The sequence below is a fragment of the Suricata suricatta genome, chromosome 9 (genome assembly GCF_006229205.1).
Source record: "Suricata suricatta isolate VVHF042 chromosome 9, meerkat_22Aug2017_6uvM2_HiC, whole genome shotgun sequence".
In the NCBI taxonomy this organism is placed as follows: domain Eukaryota; kingdom Metazoa; phylum Chordata; class Mammalia; order Carnivora; family Herpestidae; genus Suricata; species Suricata suricatta.
The window spans coordinates 68562933-68583605 of record NC_043708.1 but is presented as its reverse complement, the minus strand read 5'-3'; the positions used below and the strand labels follow the sequence as shown (position 1 = coordinate 68583605).

The 20673-nt window shown below is 45.9% G+C and overlaps 1 protein-coding gene across 1 annotated transcript in view; it reads right to left on the bottom strand.

Annotated features, from left to right (window-relative positions):
* STXBP6 (syntaxin binding protein 6) overlaps positions 1–20667 on the bottom strand; it is a 246061-nt gene extending 225394 nt beyond the window's left edge. Inside the window, exon 1 of the mRNA XM_029951902.1 lies at positions 20622–20667. The gene's annotated coding sequence lies outside the window, so the exon portion shown is untranslated. The remainder of the gene's footprint in view (positions 1–20621) is intronic.
* Between the last annotated feature and the right edge of the window lie 6 nt (positions 20668–20673).

Below are 20673 nucleotides of genomic sequence, written 5' to 3'. Positions count from 1 at the left end.
ATTGCCAATTCAGTAAATATTTTTATAGAGCTATACATTTTTATATTAATTTTAGAAAAAAACCAAAATCATTGCTTGGTTCTCCCCTTGTCCTGAACTCATTAAAGTTTTAGTGACCACAAGGAAACAACGTCTAAGAAACAAACACGTTAGTATGAAAGTTTGATTTTAAAATGAAGGATCTTAAAAATATTTTAAAGTCCTAGAGAATCACAATGAGCTGAGGAATCCAAAGATTGGAATAGGCCTGATTCACTGAACAGTACAGCCTCAGTTTCCTCATCTCTAAAATGTAGCACCTTGAGAGAGCTGAGAGTGTGGAAGAGGGTTAAAAATTAAAAGAAAACAAATGGGTTCATTAGATACCTAAGGCCCATACCTGATTAAAACAACTTAATGCATTTTGATATACACAGATTAGACCCTTTTTAGAAAGAGAAGAATTCCATTTCAACTAAGAGATAAAAGGTTTAGAATCAAAGAAAGTAAAAATGAAAGACAATAAAAGTGCTGCAATCATTTGAGCACAAAAGTGAACTTCCATTTTTATGCAAATGTCAGCTTATAAAATAAAAATGACTAAGTGATATACAATATTTTTGAAAGATGCCTACATGGATCTCCCAATTTTTTTAGTTTTGAATGTCCCAATGCAGGGGATGAAAATAATTGGTCATGTGCTATGATTTCCCATCCTCTCTAGTTATTTGTTTAATTTTGAGAGACAGAGAGAGAGAAGGAAAGAGAGACAGCATGAGCAGGGGAGGGGCAGAGAGAGAGGGAGACACAGAATCTGAGCTGTCCAGAGCCCAATGTGGGGCTAAACTCACGAACCCTGAGATATTGACCTGAGCCAAAATTAGGTCCTAACCAACTGAGCCACCCAGGTGCTCCATCTAGTTATTGTAAGAGAGTAACATGTTTATCAACAGCATGTGTAGGACAACAGACCAGCACAGTGGAGTAGAAATACCATAAGGTTACTCTTGGACCCCAAGAAAGAACCTAAGAAATGCCCTGTTTCCAACCAAATAAAGGATGGGAAGGATAATGGTATCATGGAGATCCACGAGAAAGTGGAGTAAAAATACAGAATAAATACAGTGGTAAAGACAGAAGGAAATAAAGTAGCATTCCAGAATGTCTGACATGACAGGGAAATGGCAGATAAGAAAGAGAAAGAGGCTTGAAACATAAAACCTACAAGACATTTGAGACAATTAAGAGAAAAACAGACCAACTATAGGCAAACCATTTGAGCAGGACCACCGACATAGTGAAAGCATTCTATTCTGTGCGGAGAAAGCACTGTGGAAGCATCGCTCCCAGTGACCATCGCTCCTAGAATTTCCTCTCTCTTGCCTTTGAGAAGCTTGGTGGTGAGAAGCACCATCTTACACAGATGCACACTGAGGACTGAGATTAAGAAATCATTTACCCTTGGGGCACCTGGGTGGCTCAGGTGGTTAAGCATCAGACTCTTGGTTTTGGCTCAGGTCATGATCACACGGTTCATAGGTTGGAGCCCTGCATTGGGCTGACAGCTCAGAGCCTGCTTGGGATTCTCTGTCTCTCCCTTTCTGTCTGCCCCTCCCCCACTTGCTCATTTTCTCTCTTTCTCTCTCTCTCTCTCTCTCTCAAAATAAATAAATAAACTTAAAAAAAAAAAACAACACATTTGTCCTCAGCACACTCTCCATCCTGGGGTTGTGACCTGCTTTGAGCATCCTAGAACTTGAAATCTAAAATAATCTCAATTAAAAAAGAAACTAGATCTATCCTTCATTCATCCCTTCCTCAGTCTACAGACCAGTCAACAGTCACATCAACCAAAAACTCACCCAGTGACTCACCACTTTACAGAAGGATTGGGTGTTAAAAGAAACACAGCCATTTACCTGTGCATGAGCAGCCACCCAAGAGAGATACCTCATCTACCAAGAGTCAACGGTCATCACAGTGGCCAGGGCATTCTAAGCAACAGCACCCACTAGTGGTGAGGAGGAATGCCAGGGGAAAGGAAACACACCAACATTCCTTTAGTTAGTGTAAAACGCTGCACATGGCACAAAGTTATTAAGAATAACCTTCTCAGCTACCCCCGGTGGGCCGGTGTTCCTGAAAACTGAAGTCATATCTCTACATGGCTAAATGGCTTTAGAGTTCTACTCGAACTATGGAACTTTTGTCTTGCCCCAACCATACTAAGTGGTGCACTGACCGTGACTTCTCACCATGCACACACGCCATAGTTCTGAAGAGATCTCTCCTCCACCAATAATACAGTAAACAAAAGCTGAGTATACAAACAGGTAACACTGTGAGGACTCAAAATTAAATTAGAAAAAGATCCTGCTATGGGGGTGCCTGGGTGACTCAGTCAGTTAAGTGTTTCGGCTCTTGGTTTTGGCTCAGGTCACGAGCTCACGGTTTGTGAGTTTGAGCCCCGCACTGGGCTCTGTGCTGACAGCTCAGGGTCTGTTTGGGATTCTCTGACTCAGTCTCTCTCTCTCTCTCTCTGCCCCTTCCCTGCTCATGCTTGCTCGCTCGCGCGCGCTCTCTCTCTCGCTCTCTCTCTCTCTCTCTCTCTCTCTGTCTCTCAAAACTAAATAAACTTTAAAAAAGTAAAGAAAAGAAAAAGATCCTGCCATCAAATAGTCTCGAGTCTGCTTAAGGAGACATGGCAATGTCTTTGGAATGACACCACCATCATGCAACTGTGCAATCTAGACAAAGGAGTAGTCTGTGAGGCCTCCCTTTTTCTCACCCAGTACTTCCAACCCATCACCATATCTAGTCATATCCCCTCTATTTCTCCAAACGTCCACCCAGTTCTCTCCCTGGTCCAGTGATGGCCGTTTCTTCCTAAACTACCACAAAAACTTCTAAAGGGGTCTGTCCGCATCTGCTGTGGACCCCACAGTGCTTCTGTCCATCCTCTTTGCTGCAACCAAAGTGACATCTTGTCGGTCTGACCATGTCACACCCTGCTCAGAAACCCTTGTGACTCTTGGGAAAAGACTCTGCTCCCACTCCTTATTGTCCATTTCCAGCCTCACGGGCCTTCTGACCATCACTCATACCATGGTCCCTTCCCCCACAGGGGCTCTGCACATCCTGGCACCTCTGTAATGCCATCCCCTGCCTCTTTAACCCTTACTCATCCTTCAGGTCTCAGCCCAGCAGCCCCTCCTTAGGAAAGCAGCCCAAATTTCCCTGACCTGGGCCAGGTCCCCTCCAACACATTCCTCTCCTCTAGAACACTTAGCGGTCAGTGAATACTTCATGGAGTTATTTTTGTATACTGTTTCTTTCAAAAAATTTTTTTATAAAAGCAGAAGCCATGTCTGGTTTTTGTAGGCATGTTTGCTGAATGAAAAGACAGAGACAAGATCGATACAAAGCAAAATGGAAAGAGTGCCCTGACAAAGAAACAGACAAATCACTCCTACGGGATTTAAACCAGACCTCCCACCTTTTACACGAGATTCTCCCCAGGGAATTCTCAAGGTCTCTTCACCCCAATGCAGCGCTGTGACATGGTGTCCATGTGAGGAAGGGAAGGGGAACTGTCATATCTTTTGCTCTCTCTCCTTCTCCCAAGTCCAAAGATGAAGTAAGCAAGGAAAGAAGTCGGGTTCCACATAGGAGAGTGGCCCCATCTATGTCTGCCTTCAATAAAGGCAGGGCTAGGAGGTAATACCCACAAAACCATTGTTCGGGGTAAAACTATTCCTCAGAACCCCTGATAAACACATCATCGCTGCGGAAGCCTTTCTAGGATATAGGTCAGCCTGCTTACATGAAGCTGAATATCACCCTCCCACCTTGAAATGGCAACGGAAATCTCTCCCCCTCCTCAACAATCCATTTCTTCTCAAAATTTGCTCTAGTTAACTTCCCCTTTGCTCACCTAAACTAAGCGTATTTAAAATGCAGGCGCTGTCCACATCGATATACCTTCTATTAAGAAATGTCCGATCTTCCCTCTTCCGATACCCAGTGTCCCAGGAGCAGCCCCGGATCTGTCCAGCCCCTCAGTGTCTCACTGTCTCAGGATGGCAAGTGTGGTGCTCAAGGGCCTGACCCAGGATCATATTGAGGGGCTGTAGAACCCAGCACCAAGGAACTACAGCCCTGGTTTCTGTAAAATGGGGCGAACGACGGCACCTAACTGAGTTGGAAGGCTCCGTGAAACATTTTTTTGAAGATGTAACTGGCTTTGTTAAACAGCTCATGAATTGGGCAACACACCATCTAGCAAGAGAGGCATTCCTCCACAAAACACTCGTAGCGCAGTGCCTGATACACAACAGTGATTAGGGATTAATGATTAGTGATGATTAACATGTTAAGGAAGCCTTAGGTATTCACTGAATAACCACCTTATTCCCAAACCAAGCCGCTTATTAAAAAAAAAAAAAAAAAAAAAAAAAAAACAAGGGGCGCCTGGGTGGCTCAGTGAGTTAAGTGGTTGCCTTCGGCTCAGGTCATGATCTCACAGTTTGTGGATTCAAGCCCCACACTGGACTCTGTGCTGACAGCTCAGAGCCTGGAGCCTTCTTTAGATTCTATGTCTCCCTCTCTTCTGCCCCTCCCTTGCTCTTGCTCTCTCTCAAAATTAAATAAACACTAAAAAAATTTTTTTTAAAAACCCAAAACAACAAAACAAAACCTCTGTAGAAAACTTCTCGGGGAAAAAGAACTTTATAGACACTTGTACCTGTAAGATAACACAGTGACCTACAAGGAGGCAGTGTTTACTGTAGCTCTGCCAGAGACGACAGTGGAACCGTGACCTATATTCCAGGTACACATCCAGGAACTAGTCACTAGTTACACCCACTCAAAAAATAAGGATGTGGGCGGTTCTCTCCCCTGCCCCCACCACAATGTATATCTTGTGTTTACTCAGTGTCCTGTAAAGCTCAAATCACAAAGCACTATTTATAAGCTTCTTTCTCTTGGCAGGAGGTGAATAAGTTCAGACATCCACCAGCCAAGTCCAAATCCTAGATGTACAAACTGCACATGTGCTAGGATAATGCGATCTGCTAAGAAAACAGGTGAGGCGGCCCAGCAGGTGTTGTCACTGGGGACAGCTGCTCCTTAGTAACACCCAGCTCTTCACGCCCACCCTGGACTCCTCTACAGGAATTAAATGTGGTAGGAAAACGAGTATCTTAGCCGGGAAGGTTTTTCATTAAAACGTCCTCACATCTTTTTTTTCTCAGGCGCCTCATTTTATCCAGGGAAAAACTGTGTGGATATGAATGAAATGTGCTTCTAATCTGCAGAGGAAAGGATTGGGTTATCTGGCTACCCATCACCCAGGACTTTGTCTGCAAACCGAGGCTGTGCAGGATATAGGTGCTAAGCATAAAGAAACCACCACACAAAGAAACTGGTGTACTATGTGCCATCTCAAGAGAAGTCCAGAGGCAGAAAACTCGGTTGGAGCTTCTGCTTTCTATGTACTCAGCTTTTAGTGACATTCCCAGTCTCGGTGGAAGAGAGCCAGCTTGTTGGGGTCTGTGAGTCAGAAAGGGTGAGATCAAGCTTCTGGGTGGGTCAAGGGTGCTTCACGGCTCTGCTAGGACCTTCCCATCTTAGGGGCAGCGGGGTGCCCGAGGGTCTATCTGAAACAGCCTGCCTGGCGTATTGTTCTCAGGGATAATTTCTCAAGGTCCCTACCGCACTCCAAAGGCATTAACCTGCTCGGTTTCAGGGAGAACTGATGGATGATGTTCTTTTAAGAGCGAGAATGAATGATTATTAAAGAGTTCAGTCACATGCTGCCTCTATTCTTCAGGTTTTATACAAGTACCGATCTGGAAAAAGATTATTGTCTATGCAGAATATAGTTCTCAACAGTGACAATATTCCTCACCACGTCTTAAGAGCATTTCCTGGGTGGCTGCTTGCCAGTCAGGAAGAAGAAAGAGCAGGCAGACTACTAGTCCTGGCAGGATGCGAGAGGCCTGACGCTGCTCCCGGAACAGACAGGCCCCAGGTATTGTTTGGGAGGGACAAGTGCCCTGAGCCTGACTGACTTCTGTCCCCTCAAAGCCATAGGGGGCAGCTTCTGGGGGTCTGTAACAGATCTTCACCAGCAGCACATGTTTTTCTGGCTATAACATTTTGAAATTCCTTCAACACTTTGTCAGAGGGGAGGCAGGGTAGGAAAAAGCAAAGCTAGCAGCCCCCGGGTAAGCTGGGCTGGACTCCTAAATCATGCTCTCCTTTTCTTTCTAAATCTGACTTTCCATCTCTAACAGCATTAAGTAGGTCCCATGTTACTGGAAAGATGACAAGAGATCATGAGGCGCCTGGGTGGCTCAGTTTGTTAAGCGTCCGACCTCGGCTCAGGTCATGATCTCACAGTTCATGGGTCTGAGCCCCACGTCGGGCTCTGTGCTGACAGCTCAGAGCGTGGAGCCTGTCTTCGGATTCTGCGTCTCCCTCTCTCTCTGCCCCTGCTCACGCTGTCTCTCTCTCTCTCTCAAAAATAAATTAAAACAGTAAAAAAAAAAAAATATGACAAGAGATCAGGAGAGTACGGTACTTAGTGCAGGGCCTTCTCCCCGATCCATCTTCTCTTCACCCAAACAGGGAAGTTCCTCCCTTGCAGGCAAGTCTCATAAATAAGGTTGTGTTTTTAAGCCACCCATTGAAGTACCCTCCTTACTCACTAGATTGGGTTCTGGGAGGTCTTCTGCTCTTTCCCCAAATCAAATACAGGCTCAACGGGCATTTTTAAAACCAACTAAAAATATCCAAAACAACGTCCTCAAAGCAATTCCAGAACTGTTTTCAGCAATACTTTTGGAGTTGGTCCACAATCATCCCAAGTGGCTCCCATAAAAGGCAAATTCATCTGGAGGTTAAGTGCTTTTAACCTTTCAGGTGGTCTCACAACTTCACAACTGCCATGAGCCACACACCCTGGGACTCTCCGGCTTCTTGGCACGTTCCCTGCTAAGGGACATGCCTCTTCATGTCCTCACCCACTCTGTCTAGCTGTGACTCCCTCAGTGGGGACTCTCCAGAAACTGTATCTGAGAATACAATCAGACAGCACTGACAGGTGATTTCAAGGACTTTTCACAGATGCTTCTATAGAATTCTCACTTTGTTTTAAAAAGTAAAACAAACCACACAGTTGAAAAATAGGCAAGATCTGAACAGGCACTTAACAAAAGAGGATATCCAAATACTAATATACACATGCGAAGACACCAAGCTTCACAAGGAGATAAGGGATATATGAATTTAAATTTTTTTAATGTTTATTTATTTTTGAGAGAGAGGGGCAGAGTGCAAGCAGGGGAAGGGCAGAAAGAGAGGGAGAGACAGAATTAGAAGCAGGCTCCAGGCTCTGAGCTGTCAGCATAGAGCCTGACATGGGGCTCGATCTCATGAACCGTTAGATTGTGACCTGAGCTGAAATCGGTCGCTTAGCAGACAGAGCCACCCAGGTGCCCTAGGAATATATGAATTTAAACCATAAGAAGAGACCCCCCCCCACATAAACATGTGAAGAGCTAAAATTAAAATGACTTATCAAACTCAGTACTGGCAAGAAAATAGAGAAGGGGGACTCTTCATTCACACCAGATGGGACTATAAATTGAATGGCGTACTGGAAAACTGCCTGGCTGTAGCTACTAAAGCTAAACACACTCATTTCATAGGGCCCGGCAATCATCCCCACACCCACACTCCCGAAATTCATACCTCTGTGCACCAAAGAAATATATCCATGAATGCCCACAGCAGCATGATTTATAACAGCCCCAAACGGGAGACCCCTCAAATGTCCGTAACCAGTCACTGTGGTATATTAACACAACAGAACACATTCCAGCTTCTGCCACATGAGCAACAAGGCTGCACCTCCCAATACCGAGAGAAAGAAGGCAGACACAAAAGAATACAAAAGAATGACTGTATTCATATAAAACTCAGAAAGAGGCAAAAGTGACCCATGCTACTAGAAGTCAGGACCGTGGCTCCCGTGGAGCTGGAGGGAACCATCCGGCACAAGGAGAGACTCTGGGCTGGGAGTGGCTCTCCCTCTCCTGACCTGTGCTAAGACTAACTCGATGTGTTCGTGGAGTGGAATTAGCACTTGTTTCTGTGTGTATGTGAAACATAAAGAAAAAACAATTTTTTTTTAAAGCAAACCCATCTCTTTGCCTCCTCCTGTGCAAAGCCAAACAGGGCAGACCAATTCAACTGTCCCTTAGCATAAATTTACGTAAGCACTCAGGCCGAGGGTGATGAGCCATGCCCTGGAGGGATCTTGACTCTCCAGGCCTCGCTGCTCTCATCTAGAGAAAGCAGCTGGGTGATTAGGAGTCTCAGAGGAGACCCCGTGAGAGCGCTTTGTGGACCACAAACCATAAACCCACAGGACGTGACCACATACGCAGCGGATGCAGTGGGAAAGCGGGTGAAACCGAGGAGAGTTAGGGAGATTCTGAGGAGCTCTGGGGGGTTACTTTCAAGAGTTTTAGGGGCCAGCAGCATAGGTTCTTTGTGGAATTTCCACGCCAACATGAGTTATTGGACTTTTCATTTGCACAGCTGTATCATGAGCTGCTCTATAATGAGCTTTCCATCTTAAACACAGCGCTTTTCAGCTCGCTTTTGGAACACACTCTTCAGCTGTAAAGTAGGGATGAATATACAACAGTACCTACCTCTGAGGGTCGTGCAGACAAAAGGAATCAGCATCTGTGAAGTGCTTAGAACCATGTACTATGTTAGCACGTCATAACCTCTAGGGAGATATTAAATAGTAAAAATGATATACTGACAGAAAACAAATGAACTAGACAGTGGAGGGGAATCCCAGGAGAGAGCAGCTGTCCAGCTCCATTTATTTTTATTGATTCTCTCCTATGGGCCAGACGTGCTAGGCCTCAGGGGTACAAAAATGAAGATCCCAGCCTTTGGAGGAACTCACAGTCCAGCGGGGCTTGAGAGGAAGGGCTGTTCCTAAACAAGCTGTCTGAGTCCAGAATTCCCGGTCCCATTTTTACAAATCAGCTACTAGAGAGACCAGTGACTGTGTGGTTGGCAATGTGGATGAATTTGGAAATATGCCCATTTTATGAGCATTGGGCTCTTTTTATAAGCACTAAATTTCTATCTTTAGGGTAGTTTTTTTTTTTTAAATAACTATTGTTATACAGTTGTGTAAGGATTTAATTTAAAAGGCCTTCCTTACTTCAGGAACACCTGGCTTTATATACGGAGCTCCTCCTTAGCAGGACAGCTTCCTTATTGCGACTTAATGATAGAGTAGATGAAGTTCTTCGAGAATAATATTAACTTCTCAACCACTAGGCACTGCTGGCTTTCACCTGAGACTGAGTGAAGCAACACATTGCCAGGTGGTCTAAAAACACAGAGCTTCTGGAAAACAGTGTGAAGGTTCCTCAAAAAGCTATCCATAGAACTCCCCCATTTACCCAAGGGATACAGAAGTGCTGATGCATAGGAGCACATGTACCCCAATGTTCATAGCAGCAATGTCAACAATAGCCAAATCATGGAAAGAGCCTAAATGTCTGTCACCTGATGAGTGGATCAAGAAGATGTGGTATATATACACAATGGAGTATTACATGGCAATGAGAAAGAATGACGTATGGCCATTTGTAGGAAAGTGGATGGACCTTGAAGGTGTCATGCTAAGCGAAATAAGTCAGGCAGAGAAGGACAGAAACCATATGTTTGCACTCATAGGTCTAACAGGAGAACAGGAGAAACCTAATGGAGGACCAGGGGGAGGGGAAGAGGGAGAGAGAGTTGGGGAGAGAGAGGGACGCAAAACCTGAGAGACTATTGAAGGCTGAAAATGAACTGAGGGTTGAAGGGGGAGGGGGAAAAAGAGGTGGTGGTGTTGGAGGAGGGCACTTGTGGGGAAGAGTACTGGGTGTTGTATGGAAAAGAACTTGACAATAAACTATTTAAAAAACTATATATATAAATTGCAAAAAATAAAAAAATAAAAAAACCCACAGAGCTTGCCGACGCATAACCTCTCTGACCAAGCTTCCTCACCAACAGCGGTCAGGAGAGGCGACCAGATTAGAGCACACACAGTCACTCACCTCAGAAATCAGATCTGTCCACTTTGAGTGACACTCCACCTCCACCTTTCAGAAGAGCAGTAAGCGCCAGTGAGACCTAGTGTATTAGGCTGCAACCTGAATACCTTATCTTTGATTATTTGATATTGACACGACATCAGGTTTTTTAAAAATTTTTTTAAACATTTATTATTTTTGAGAGACAGAGAGAGACAGATCATGAGCAGGGGAGGGGCAGAGAGAGAGGGAAACACAGAATCGGAAACAGGCTCCAGGCTCTGAGCTGTCAGCACAGAGCCCAACGTGTGGCTCAAACTCACAAACTGTGACCTGAGCCGAAGTCAGACGTTCAACCGACTGAGCCGCCCGCGTGACATCAGTTTAAATGCTCAGCCCTAGTGCTGTAACAGGGTGAACGATCTTGTTTTCTTCAAAATAAGGCACGAAATATCCACACACGACAATCCACAAAACAGTCAAACAAGATGGTAAAACAGGGCCTCATAGGGTGAAATTACCATCCTTAGGAAAGCGATGAATTTCAGGCTGTGAAGGCTTGGAAACTAGCTTGATTTACTGCATTTGGGGTTTTGTTAAAACCTTAGGAACTGTTTGTGCGAATTTTTTCCCTCTAGAAAGTGAAGGATCTATCAACTTAATTGAAAAGTAAACACGTTCTCTTATTTCCTCTCATGTCAAATGATGATAAACGAGATAGAAACAGAACAAAAGTTAACAAAACACAAGTCACCTTGTGTAACCCTACATGGATGCCATTACCTAAGCCGGCACTGGGGAGCGACAGGGCATACCTCACGCAGGTGTGCCCTCTTGGAGCTCAGGATGCCCTTCCTGGTGCCAGTCATGCCGGCCTCAAAAGCCAGCCCTGTGAGCCAGGCCACCAGGGCTATTCTCGGTCCCCAATAACAGAGGAAACTGATGCCAGTGAGGACAAGTGATACAGGCTCAGGTGGGAAAGCTACAGCCAGCGCCAAGATGTAGTTCCCGATTCTTCCTCTTCGGTTGTTACCCATCGATCTAATTCAATCCAACCTTCCCAGAGTTAACAGACTCATGGAAGGCAAATTAACGAAACACCTCGTCAATGAAGTAAACATTGTCACCCTCATCCCCAGAAACTTTCACTCACGCTGCTCTCAAGGCTCCATGGCTTACATTTTAGCTCCATTTCCTCTCATCTGCATGAGATAAAGGTCAGTAGATGAGGGGGGAAGGCAGCTAGGTGAGGAATGCAAGCACCAACTGAGCAGTTGAGGGATGACCTTCTGGTCAAAAAGAAACCAACTCCAGGAAAGCTGAGTAAAGGCCCGATACCTTGACTAAAAGGTATCCGGACTTAGCTGAGACTAACACACTGACTTTACCAAAGCTACGGTCATTTGAAAACCAATAAGCAAATTAATGTTGCCCCGAGGACTAGGATTCATACACTGTCCCCTACAACTTCTCTCCACTGCATCCACACAAATCAAACACCTCTGTGAAGCCCTTGGCTTTCTTCCATACATATCTTTCCCACAGTCTTAACCATGGAGTTCCCAGCCCTTGAGGGAAGGAAAAGGCAAAAATGCCTTAGATCTTAGTCTGATCAGACAGATAAGAAAGCTGTGGTTCAAATTATGGAAAGAGTCCATGGGGTGCCTCGGTGGCTCAGTCAGTTAAGCATCCAACTTCAGCTCAGGTCACAACCTCACAGTTCATGAATTCAAGCCCAGCATCGGGCTCTGTGCTGGCAGCTCAGAGCCTGGAGCCTGCTTCAGATTCTGTGTCTCCCTCTCTCTCTGCCCCTCCCCTGCTTGCACTCTGTCTCTCTCTCAAAAATAAATAAACATTAAAAAAAATCATCTAAATGTCCATCAACTGATGAAAGGATAAAGAAGATGTCATATATACATACAATGGAATACTACTTGGCAATGAAAAAGAACGAAACCTTGCCATCTACAACAATGTGGTTAGAACTTGCATGTATTATGCTAAGCAAAATAAATCAGAGAAAGATATCATATGATCACTCATATATGGAATTTGAGAAACTCAACAGATGAACAGAGGGGAAGGAAAGCAAAAATAAGATAAAAACAAGAGAGGGAAGAAACCATAAGAGACTCTTAAATACAGAGAATAAACTGAGGGGTGCTGGAATGGGGGGGAGGTTAAATGGGTGATGGGCATTAAAAAGGGCACTTTTGGGGATGGGCATACGTAAGAGAGAAATCACTGGGTTCTACTCCTGAAGCCAAACCTACACTATATATTAACTTGAATAATAATAAGAAAGAAAGAAAGTTGTGGCTCAGATGTTACATACCTTGCCCGAGGCCCCTGAGCAATCTGGTGGCCCTGCCACACCTCCTGTCCGGTTCTGTCTGAGTCCAATGCCACCTGCTCCACACTGCATCAGCTTCTACTCCAAGTAGAAGTGGTCCAGCAGCAACCACATCAATGGGGGCTTGTTAAAACTGCGGTGTCTCAGGCCCCACCCAGGCCCACTGAATCAGATTCAGCACTTCAACAAAATCCCCAGGGCTGCTGCTCAGGAGTCTGAGAAGCCCAGCTACGTCATGCCCCTACAGAGAGAGAAACTTCTCTATTGAGATGGTATTAAAAACTCATTTAGTATTATGACTTTTGGATCCAAATACATTGATGCTGGTGTGATGCCAAGAGGTACCCAAACCCTGCTTAATACAGAGATTTCTTTTTTTAATATTTTTATTTATTTTTTGAGAGAGAGAGAGACAGACAGACAGACAGAGCATGAGCAGGGGAGGGGCAGAGAGAGGGAGATACAGAATCTGAAGCAGTCTCCAGGTTCTGAGCTGTCAGCACAGAGCCCAGTGTGGGGCTCGAACTCATGAACCATGAGATCATGACCTGAGCCAAAGTCACTCAACGGACTGAGCCACCCAAGGCACCCGAGATTTTTTTTAAAGGGAAGTAGTTTTTTTAATTTTTTTTAAATGTTTTATTTATTTTTGAGAGAGAGCATGAGCGAGTGAGCAGAGGAGGGTCAGAGAGAGAGAGGGAGACACAGAATCTGAAGCAGGTTCCAAGCTCTGAGCTAGCTGTGAGCACAGAGCCCGATGTGGGGCTTGAACCCACGAACTGTGAGATCATGATCTGAGCTGAAGACGGAAGCCCAACCGACTGAGCCAACCAGGCACCTCTAAAGGGAAGTCTTGACAGAGCTCCACAAACTGCAAGATGACACTACAGCACCCACCACAGCCAAATCTTAAGGGAGAAGCTGAACATAAGCTGCCAAGTCAGTACAACCTATGACCCTTGGGTGGTTCACAACCAGGAAGCCTAAGCATGGAATGCGCCTCTGGAGGGAAGTCCAGAAACATTCTCCAAACTGAAGATCACAAGGCATCTGCCACCAAAACTGTCCCACTGACTCAGGAGCAAGCTGGAACAAAATCCTCTTAATTCAGGAAAAGGACCTTTGGATCAAAGAGCAACAGGAAAACCCTAGAAGGCCCAAAGACAAGCAAGGTCGAAGGAATGATCTAGATTATTTTTCCCCACAAAAGAAAATCTGGCCTGAAATGAATACCTAGATCTCTCTCACCACTTTTTTTCTCATTTTTCTCCTTTTGCTCCAGCCAGGAGCCTTCTTGCTATTTTTTTTTATTGTGATATAAGTCACACACTATAAAATTAACTCTTTTAGAATGTACAGTTCAACAGTTGTTAGAGTACTCACAAAGTTGCGTCATCATCACCGTTCTGATTCCATTAGAGAGGAATTTTTCGTCACCCCAAAAAGAAGCCTATACCCATCAGCAGTTACTCCCCTGCCCCCTCCCCTAGCTCCTGGCAACCCCCAATGTACCTTCTGACATTACAGATTTGCACGTTCTGGATATTTCATATAAATGGAATCATACAGCTGTGGCCTTTTGTGTCTGGCCTTTCATACAGCATGTTTTCTTTTCTTTTCCCCCTTGTTTTAACATAATGTATTGTCAAATTGGCTTCCATAAAACACCAGTGCTCATCCCAACAAGTGCCCTCCTCAAGGCCCACCACCACTTTCCCCCTCCCTCACCCCCCATCAACTCTCAGTTTGCTCTCTGTATTTGCGAGTCTCTCATGGTTTGCTCCCTCCCTCTCTGTTTGTACTTTTTTCCTCTTCCCTTCCCCCATGGTCTTCTGTTAAGTTTTTAAAAATCTACGTGTGAGTGAAAACATATTTGTCTTTCTCTGACTGACTCCTTTCACTTAGCATAATACCCTCCAGTTCCATCCATGTTACTGCAAATGGCATGATTTCATTCTTTTTCACCACTTAGCATTTTTTTTTTAATGTTTGTATATTTTTGAGAGACTGAGAGAAACAGTGAATGAGCAGGGAGGGGCAGAGAGAGAGGGAGACACAGAATCCGAGGAAGGCTCCAGGCTCTGAGCTAGCTGTCAGCACAGAGCCCGACGTGGGGTTCAAACACATGTGAGATCATGACCTGAGCCAAAGTCAGACACCTAACTGACTGAGCCACCCAGGCACCCCATCATAAAGCATGTTTTCAAGATTCATCCATGTAGCATGAATCAAACGTCACTCCTTTTCATGGCTGAACAATATTCTATTGTGTGGACACACCACATTCTGTTTACCCATTCATCCACTGGTAGATATCTGGGTTGTTTCCATTTTGGGGCTATTATGAGTAATGCTACTGTGAACATCTGTGTACAAATGTTTGTGTGAACATGTTTTCTGCTCTCTTGGGGATATACCTAGAAACTGGCCATGAAGTACCTCTAACATTTTGAGTTACCACCTGATTTCCAAAGTGGCTGTTATTTTACCTTCCCACCACCGACTTTTCCACATCCTCACCGACAGTTGATATTATAGGTCTTTCTGATCACAGCCAAACTGATAGGTGTGAGGTGATATCTCATTGTGGTTTTGATGTATATCCCCAATGACTAAATGGTGTTGAACATCTTTTCATTTACTTATTGGCCATCTGTATATCTTCTTTGAAGAACTATCTATTTGAAGCCATTGTCCATTTTAAAGTTGGGTTGCCTTTTTATTGTTGGCCTGTAAGAGTTCTTTCTTTGTGCTATTTCTGAAACTCCAGTCACAACCCCTCTTCCTAGAAAGCTCATCTCCCAAACACCCAAGACTCGTTAGCTGGACTTTCTTCTCTACTTGGACCAACTTTCCTCTAAAGGCCTAGAAACACTTTCTCTCTTGATATTCCATATACTCTTCCTTGTTTTCAACCTGAGCATTGTGCCTCCCCTACTCTTTATCTACCAGCAGCTCGTCCATGGTCACCAGAACTCATGGCTACTTTGGCAAATTCACAGAATCAAGGAAAAACAGGGTCTCTGACCACCACCACATTATGCCACCAAACGAAAACACCCTTCTCTTCTCTACAAAAGCACAACCACCCATCATTTATATTATCAGTCCCCTCCACGGAGATTTTCTTAGCCACCACAGCATACAATGGCTTCTCTCTAACCTGAAATAAAAAACCAGTAATCACCTATAGAGCCATTAATTAATGAATATTCATATTAGTGAATGCCCTATATTCTTGGGAGATACTAGGTGAAACCAACCCCATCCACAGTCAATGTTAAATAACATCAGAATTGTGAGAATGTGTTAATTTGGTAACGGAGTACGGAAAGATCCACATATAACCTCAAAACTGTGTTCTGGGAAGCGTTTAATTGAGTAAACACAATTGTTGGGACTGCTAACTCTAGGACTTCTGAGAGACTTTGATATGATGATGCACATGTTGAGAATCTCTAAGAGGGAAAAATAACAGGCAGTGCTTCCAAATTGATCTGCCCTTTTCAAGAGCACACCTATTAACGCCTCCCCGATAGCATTCTTCTCAGGACTTACTCTGGAAAACTGCTGAGCTAATTCAATTGCAGCTTAACTCTATCAGCTGGACAGCATGGGGTAGAAACCGTATTTTCTACTGGTGGAAGGAGTCAAATTTGCTTTGTTTTAGGATGTTGTCAATTGGAGGCCGCTCTATTTGCGTGTCAGTTTACAGAAAAAGAAAAAAGAAAAACATACATTAAAGGTGTTCATAATTGTGAAGACCCATCCAGGTTCTGAAATTGGAAAAGGATGAATTGCGAGGGGCAGGAAATGCATCTTGGAATCGAGCTAGTGCCGTAAACCCGGGTTTTAGTTGAAGCAGGATCCTAGGAAGGTGGTGGGGAACGGTGTTCCAGGAGTGGGTAGAGACTCTCTATGGCCCAGGACCAACAGCCCTGAGGATCAAAGAGAAAAGCATCATGACGAGGTTCTCACAACAGACTTATCCAAGGGACTGAAGACACCAAGCGGTCATGCACTAAGAAAAGCAGCAAACGACGTTGGTGATAAGGAAAGAAGCCTCCCCCACATTGGAAAGACTCCTAGCAGTGAAAAGTAGGGGTAACACCCAAAATATAAACATCAACTTATGGGAAAGAATTTGAAAATGGAAACGTACCCTACTCATGCTAAGTAGGAGAAACCATTTAAATTAGCAAGTAAAACTTAAGAATTACAACCGGAAGGTGGTTTCATCACTGAGGGCTGATTAGCATCAGGAAGACAGGCATGGGCCTTGTTGTTTTTTTTATCTACTAAAACACTAAATGGCACACTTGAGTTTTTGAATAGGTTTCTGACCTTACTGATCGGTCTCTCTAGTGCTAATCATTTTAAAAGTAAAACAAAGCACAAATGGAAAGCTAAGATAAAGCTCGATGGGCAGGCCGGCTTCTGTCTGGCACGTCACCACGAGAATGTGTTCAAGTGCTGACCTCCTCTTAGACCGAGTCATCTGGGTGCTACATGACCTTATTCTTTCTCTAGGATGGCACCTCAGGAGCCCTCCTGACTCACACAGGCAGGCTCCCTCCTAAGGCCTCTCTGATACACAGCAGCTGAAGTTCAAGGCCACAGCTAGTCCTGGTGAGCTCTCTCCCCAACACCCTCGCTTGGGGGACAAGGAGAAAAGCTTAAGATTGGGCAGTGCCCAAACAAGTGCTTGATTATCAGTGAAAGGACACAGAGAGGCACGGACACAGCACGGCTGCCCGTGAAAGTTGGCCTTCCTCCCCTGCAGAGAGAGGATCTCAGTCACTGCCAACACCACCATTTGACAGAAGGAATGGAAGGCCTTTGCCAGGGCTGCCCACCACAGAACATCTATCTGTCACGGAGTATACGTCACCTGCTCCTGCCTCCCCGCCTGGGTACGCTGTCCATTCAGAGAAGGCACCACATTGCCAGTTTTACTAAAGCTTGCTTATAGCAATTCAGCCTGTTCTCCAATCTTAAGGTTCGAGCTGCCATAACTTTATGCAAGTCCTCTGCACAAATGTCTGAGATCCCCGAGGAAAGGAATAGGGTAGCTGCCAGATTTATCAATATCAAGGTCACTGATCTCAGTCTACTCAAGAGTGACCTAAAAACCAGGGACTAAGTATTTTACAGTGTGAGAAGAAGGGGGGGATCCTACCTTTTTTGTGTAAAATCCACTCATCTGAAGAGCAATCAGGGTGGGCATGGGAGGGGGGGTTAGCACCTTGGTGGCTCAGTCCCTTAAGCTTCTGACTCTTGATTGCGGCTCAGGTCATAATCTCAGGGTTTGTGAGATGGAGCCCTGTGTAGGGATCTGTGCTGACAATGGGGAGCGTGCTTGAGATTCCCTCTCTCTCCCTCTCTCTGCCCCTCTCCGGTTTGTGCTCACACTTTCTAAGTAAATAAATAAACTTAAAAAAATGAAATGCAATCAGAATTATTAAAACTGGACAATGGCAAGTGGCACAGGTATTGGAAATATAAAATGCTTTAGGCAAGTTCCTAAAGTACCCTATCTCTGTATGTGAGGTATTAAAATAATGATATTTTAGAACAAACGTCATCTCTCTCTCACTGTCTCTCACCTGGTAAGTCAGTAATTCCGTTAGCATGGTACCCAGACTGGCAGCATTGGCATCACTGGGAGCTAGCTGGAGATGCAAATTATTGTAGCCCCTTCCCTCAATCCTAGACCTACAGAGACTCTAAGCAGTGCAGCCCAGCAATCTTTGTTGGGGTTTTTTTTTTTAAAGTTTATTTTTAAAGTAATCTCTATTTCCACATGGGGCCCGAACTCACAAACCCAGGATCAAGAGTCTCACACTCCACTGGCTGAGCCAGCCAGGTGCCTCTAACAAGCCCTCCGGTTGACTGTGATGCTCCTTCTTGAGAACTCCAGCCCCAGGACTAGGGAAGATGCAGCAAGGGGGGCTCAGGAGCCTGGTCAAACCCTTACGACCCGAGAGGAAATCCCACCTGTTCCTGTCTGATGATTACTGGTGCTTAATCTCACAGACTGATGAAAGGTTGCGTCTTTAGTTCAAGGTCACTGTTAGAGGCCAAGCCAGAGCTCCAGCCCAGGGCCTGCTGACTCATCAACCTTACGGTGGAACAGGGGTCTTGCTGAGAGTCAATCTGGGGACCCAGGACTCTGAACATTCATAAGGCAACCCTGGGATCTCCTCATCCACACCACGCTGCTTCCCTCAGATAAAAAGGAGGACTAGAGCCTCAACCCTTAAAATCAAGAGAGGTGGATTTTAGGGAAAAGAGAGAAAAAAAAAAAAAAAAAAAAGATAAACAGCGATTTCCAAAGACCTGAGCAACTAAACCTCTCAGTAAGGAGGGGGTAGAGGGGAGAAGACTTAGATATCCTGTTATAATTGAAACAATTAGTTAATTCGGAAAAACTGAGTAAAGAGCACCACCACAATAAGACATGAATGGTGTTTCCAAGTTTTCTTAGAACTTTCATTTTTGTGATCTCATCCAAGTCTCACAACAACCCTCCAATGAAAGAAGATAAGGCTACTAGTGTCCAGATTAGACAGAAGAGGAAACTGAAGTTCAGAGTGGCTATCTGTCTATCAGCACCGTCATCAGCTGTAAAGCTAAAACTTGACCTCAGATCTGACTCTAGAACCTGTGTACCCACACCCTGTGATTCCCACAGCTGGAAATCTGCCCCAAAGCAGATTAACCCCAAGGAAACAGCAAAGGAAAAAAAAAAAACGTGCAGCAGAAAAGGTCAACCCCTGAAACACGGGACTTGAGCAGTGTGTGGGTACCCCTTTAAGAACTTAACACACAAACCCAACAGCCAAGGTGTTCAGCCAAAAAAGAAAAAAAAAAGATAGAGGCATATTTCTAGCCTGCATAATCATTTCTGGACCAATTCCCACTAGCAGCCTCTGAGGCGAACAGCGGCTCACTGCCTGGCTGAAGCTTCTCCACCACCACTCCTCCCCCCTCTCCCCCCCCCACCACCCGGGGTTATGACAGCGCAGCTCTGACTGTGCAGGCAAAACCCCAAAACTCAAAACAAGAAGTGAAAAAAGTGGACCCAGAAAAAAGCGGCAGCATCCTCCACACCCTGGCAATCTGCACAATGCCAGTTTCAGGGTCGTGGGGTGGCCTGCAAATCGATCTTAAGAGCTCGAGGAAGGAGGCGGACATCCTGGTAGACCCACTGGCCCTATTCTTTCCCACCCAGTCCCCGGGGAAGAATAATAAAGGAGCGAATTCATTATGAAGTCCTGGGGCCAGAGCCCATGGCAGATACAATCCAGGCACCCTCTCCTAAGGATCAAAATGTCAACTCAAACTCTCCACCTGGCCCTTCCCTTCAAGTCCTGCCCTCTGCGAAGATGAACAGGGTGGGGTTGGTGGGGTGCTGTAAACCTGAGGGAAGGCTGGAGGGAGAACTCTATCAGCCACCTACCCCAGCCATGTTGCCCCATGTGTGGAGGGCTCGATTCTGGCGCGCGCTACCAGCGCGAACTCGGAACCCCGAGTCCTTCGCCACGTCGGAGGTTGGGGAAGGGGCTGAGCCCGGCTACAAGCCCTGGAGGCAGGGCACCGGGCCGCCCAGGCAGCCTACCTCAGTTTAGGGATGAATGGTTTTCCTAGAAGACGCCAGAGAAGCGAAGATCGGGCGACTCGCACATTTCAGCCAGGGGTGGAGGAACTCAGCCCAGGGGCGCAGCGACCCACTCGGCTCCTCCACTCTGGGGCCTCCGGGCAGCACCCTCGGGACTCATCCTACCGCGGGGACAGTGCCGAAAGGAGGGCTCCAGCCTCAACTTTCTCCGAGGAAACTGCTCTGCTCCGCAGCTAGCTCAAACCTCCCCGCACACCGGGTCCCAGGCTCGGGGGGAAAATCAGGGACCGAGTCCCCCTCTGCGCGCACAAAGCAGCTGCGCCGGGGCGCGCAGCCCCCTCTCCCGCCGCCCGCCAACTTGCAAGCATCCCTCGGGGCGCCTGCCTCCTCCTCCAGCCCCGCAGCGGGGTCCCTTGCCCTGGCCGCCCGCACCGGACCGAGCGCCGGGCGCCTTGACCGCCGCGGCTGCAGCAGCCGCATCTCCCCCACCACCACCCCCTCCCTGGCCTCTGCCTCGTCCGCTCGGCGCCCCACGCCCCGGCCCTACCTTGCAGCCGGGCTCGAGCCCGGGCAGTGCCAGTGAGTGGCACGCGTCCTAG